We start from the raw sequence: 5,177 nt of genomic DNA, 5'->3' as shown, positions 1-5,177 counted from the left end.
GAGAACTTTTCTGTCTAGCTGAAGGATTGTAAACGCACCAATCAGCACTCTGTGTCTAGCTAACGGTTTGTAAACAGCACCAATCAGCACTCTGTAAAACGGACCAATCAGCTATCTGCAAAATGGACCAATCAGCAAAATGTGCGTGGGGGGCCAGGCAAGGGAATAAAAGCAGGCCACCCTGCCATGAATTTTGCTGCTGCCCACTGCTTGGGTCGCTGCTGCCTGTATGAGCTGTAACACTGCAGAAGGCTGCAGCTTCACTGCTGAAGCTAGCAAAACCACGGACCCACGGGGAGAGACGAACAACTCCAGACAGGAGGAACCAACAGCTCCCGACGCGCCACCTTTATGAACTGTAACAGTCACCTAGAAGGTCTGTAGCTTCACTCCTGAAGTCAGTGAGACCACGAAGCCACCAGAAGGAAGAAAGTCTGGACACATCTGAAGGAACAAACCCCGAACACACCATCTTTAAGAACTGTAGCACTCGTGGCTAGGGTCCGCGGCTTCATTCTTGAAGTCAAGGAGAGCAAGAACCCACCAATTCCGGACACAGAAAGGAGAATAAACATGTTACTGTCTTGATTGTGAAGCCAAATTCATCCATTCATTCATACTATAGAGCCCCTGTGTTAGGCTCTGGGCTAGATGCTGGTAACCCAGTAATAACTAAGACTTCGTCTCCATATCCAAGAAGCTTAAGGTCTAGAAATATTTGGCTTATTGGTTATTTTGAACTTGCCTTACCTTTGTCTCTTTGATTACAATAGATCAGTTAACAATTTCTCCCTCATTATGTCCAGCTGTGTTTTTAAATGATTCATTCTTGCCTGTATGTCTGCGCATATATATATACACACACACACGATGTAATTTTTTCTGCCACTCCTATTACTTATTATAAACTAGGAGGGAAGCAGTGTCCACATAGTTATGAGAGAGAATAAGTCAGAAAAATTAACTTTCCTTCTTTCTTATGTTTAACGATGGGTCTAGAAAAAAAAATTCTGGAACCAAGGAAGTATATTATTTTAATATCCCTCTCTCCTTTTATACCTCTTTCTTATCACTTACTTCCTCTGTCTCCAGGTTGTAAGCGTGTCTGAGAATCACTTCCGGGCTTGATCCCTGATCCATGAAGTACACCATGCTCCGAAGTTTTTTATTCCTCCTCCCATCTTCTCCACTTCTGCATTAAAAACCTCCAATAAATTCAGTGCAAGTGAATTACCTGGTGTCAGGAAAAGTATAATCAGAGGGAACTCAAATGTATGAATAATAATACATTTTGACTAATAATACTTTACCCTCCTTGTAGGTTTTCTGGTCTTTCAAAGAAGATACTTATTAATATAAATTACTGTCCATCTATTAGAATTACAGGCAATGTAGAAAAATGAAGTTTCAAAATTCTAGAGATATGTATACAATGGACCACCAAAAGAGCAGGAAAATTCCCTGTTGGATTCTATCCCTGTTGTCAACATCCCTAACTGCCTCTTCATTCAGTTTGTCTTCTTCCATTCCTTAGAGACTGTTTGCAAGATTTTTTGCAAAATCCAGGGTTTTGTGGGATTTATTTTTCTTAAAGGAGGTGAGATGAAGTTACAAGAGAAATGTGGAACAGGAGTACCTGTCTTCTGTATAGGTCAACTAACTTAATCATCCTTTTATTCCTTTTTATTTAAGAAGTATGTATTAAGAGTCTACTTTCTTGTCTTTTCCATACTTGGGATACAAGTAACCAGTATGGAAATTGGTTACTTGGCATACAGTAATACAAAGCCTCTGCCTTTGTAATACTCACTTTTGGGAGCGTGCAAGGTTCATAAAGCTACATGATCTGGCCAAAGTTTGTCACTGCAGGAGTATGAAGTGCACGTGAGGGAAGAGTGGCTTACAGCAGATGAGATAATAAAAACAGTGTTCAAAGCTAAGACATGCATGGTGCTTGCTATGTGTCAGGTGACAGTATGTCCTTTACATACAACTCACATATAATTATTTTGTTCTCAAAAACTCTGGGAATTGGATACTATTGTTACCATCATTATTCCTGTTTTACAAATGAGGAAACTGAAACACAAAATAATGAGAGCCATAGAGCTGATTATTGATGAAGTTGGGCTGTGGACACAGGCATCTGGCTGCCAAATCTATATGCTTCACCACCACCCTATTGCTGGCATGAGATTGTTTTCTGTAAGTTGAATTTTAAAAACAGAAATTTTGGATACAATGCCATTAGGCTGAAACTAACCCTGTGAGATCCTCTAGGATTCTAAGTGGGAAGTGTGGACATGGTATACTTTTGTAAAATTATTGCAGTGATATTTATAATTAAAACTTGAAACTAAAAACCGTCGTTTTCTGAAATGTTAGAAAAGCAGATTAATATGTAAAGTGGTAAAGAAAAGCAACTTTTTAAAATTTGTCCAGTTCTGTCATTAACTTACTGCATGTCTGAAGGTTAGATCACATGAACTCTCCAGATTTGAAATTCCTCATATGGTGGGTAATCATATAATTAATTGTCCAAATGGGGACACTTAGCAATGAAGGGGGGCCCTATTAATAATTACACTGGGACAATATTGCCAGGCAAACCACAGTAGATTGTTCAACTTATGTATCAAAATGAGGCTACAAGAGCTGATCCCTAAATTCACTTCTAGTTGCAGTGGGTGTGTTTGTGTTGGCCTGACCGACTGTTTATCCAATGTATTAGGATCATTTAATAAGAGGCAGAAGGAAAACTCAGAGGTCTGACTTAACCCTGTTATGGTTAACAAGGTCTGTGCCTAGATTAGGACATTTTTATTCTAGTAAATAAAATAATAACAATTTATAAATTGACCACATTTATATTAAATTGAAATTGTGCAGGAGAAAACAAATGCAAGTTAATTCCAAGTAGGCTTAATGCCCAATCAGTACTATGAAAATACAACAAAACGAAACCAATGCCCAAGAAAGGCTGCCAATTAGAAAGAATTAATTTAATTCATAACAGGTTTTAATTTTGAGTCCTCAAGACTGAACAGCTAACTTGAGTACCTCCAACCAGCATGACACTGAGAACAGTGTGACCTGATTTAAAAGAATTTTGAGTTTGTACAAAGACCATTGGTAGGAGATCTTAGAGTCTTCATTCATGTATTCATTTAATGGATTGGCAAAAGCTTGTTATGTGCCAGCATTGCTATGGGCTGATGTTACAACTAAGTAAAAACATAACCCTTGCCCCAGAGGAAATACCAGTCTGATCTTGACACCGCCATATACGTGCAGTGAGGCTTTGGATATATCATTTAACTTTTCTGAGTCTCGGTTTCCTTAAAGTAAAATGAGGGAACTAAAAATGCATGGTCACTAAAAATCGTCATTTGGCTAGTTAAATTTTATGAAATCAGAAGTTCTGTCTGGATAAATGTTAACCTTTAGCTGGTTTCACTATGTTAGATGATAATGTTAGGGAAAGTTTTGAAAATACAATAGGCATGCTACTGTTTGTCTCCATAATCATTGTGTTGAAAAAAGAGATGTTTTCCTTTCACCCATAATTTTCCCTTTGTTCACTATCTTCAGGCCACATTTTCCATGTGGTGTTTGGCAGCATGTGCTATGGTCTGAATGTGTCCCCCAAAAAGCTGGTGTTGGAAACTTAATCCTCAGTGCAACAGTGTTGGGAGAGAAGCCTAATGGGAGGTTTGGATCATGAGGTCTTGGCTCTCAAGAATGGATTAATGCTGATTATAAAGGTGGTTTGCCAGATTCCAGCCCCTCAATCTTGAACTTCCTAGCCTCCAGGACTATGAGTAATCAATTTCTGTTCCTTTGAAATTACCTAGTCCAAGATATTCTGTTATAAGCATCACAAAATGGACTAAAACAGCCTGTAAGTATGCAGTTTCAGAATACGTGATACCAGTGGTCTTCAAATGTAGATAGCTAGGCCTTACCTCCAGGGTTTCTGTTTGGTAGGTCTGATGTGTCAGATTAAAATGACCAACTACCCCACGTTTCCTGGGACTATAAGTTTTAGCACTAAAAGTCTTTTCTCTCTCCAACCCACCCCCCCACCTTTTTTTGGATACAGAGTCTTACTCTACTGCCCAAGCTGAAGTGTAGTGACATGATCATGGCTCACTGCAAGCTTCAAACTCTTGGACTCAAGGGAAACTCTCAGCTTGGCCTCCCAAGTAGCTGGGACTACAGGTGCACACCACAATGCCTGACTATTTAAAAAAATATTTTTTGTAGAGATGTGGGTCTTGCTATGTTGCTCAGGCTGGTGCTGAACTCCTAGGCTCAAGCAATCCTCCTGCCTTGGCCTCCCAAAGTACTGGGATTATATATGTGTGCCACCTTGCCCACCTCTTTTATCTCAAGAAACTCTTCAGTCTCAGATAAGACAGACCAGTTTTTCACCCTAGGTAGAGCATAAGAATTCGTATTTTTAACAAGTTCCCAAATGATACATATACAGATGATCCAGGGGCCACATATTGAGAACTACTGCTCTATAGCTATGGTTTTCATCCTTGGCTGTCCATTAGAATTATTTGAGGAGTGTAAAAATGATATTTATTCTTATCTAACTGATCTCAGTTACAGCCAGGTAATTGTCCTTGTTAAAAGCTTCTCAGGTGATCCTAGAATACAGTCAAATTTAAGAACCACTGCTTAGATCCATGAAGCTAATCACTGAACACTTTTGACTCTGTCCTGTTAACCTCCTGTAATTGCATTGTCTTGCCATCTTTACTGCCCCTGCTGTGATTCAAGACATCATTTCCTGCTTGTATGGTTGCACTAATCACATGACTGACTTCCCTCCCTTCAAGTTTCTCACACCATCTCTACTTCCTGCTTTCTGCAACTGCTGGAGGAATCTTACTAACATTAATACTTGATTATATTACTCCCTTTCTGAGGATCTGATGGACTTTCTTATATTAATGTAATTCATGTTATCTGCTCTAAAAAGTAATTGCCAAATCCCAGCTACTTACCACAACAAAGGTTTATTTCTTTGGCGTGCCATAGTCCAACGGCTGTTCTCCTGAACAATTCTTCTTCCAGAACTGTGGTGACAGCAATTCTCCCATTTTGTAGCTTCATGATCCCTAGGGCTTCCTTGGAGTCCTCCCTTGCATCACTTCCATTTAGTT

The sequence above is a fragment of the Mandrillus leucophaeus genome, unplaced genomic scaffold (genome assembly GCF_000951045.1).
Source record: "Mandrillus leucophaeus isolate KB7577 unplaced genomic scaffold, Mleu.le_1.0 Scaffold928, whole genome shotgun sequence".
Lineage (NCBI taxonomy): Eukaryota > Metazoa > Chordata > Mammalia > Primates > Cercopithecidae > Mandrillus > Mandrillus leucophaeus.
This window is presented reverse-complemented; position numbering follows the sequence as displayed.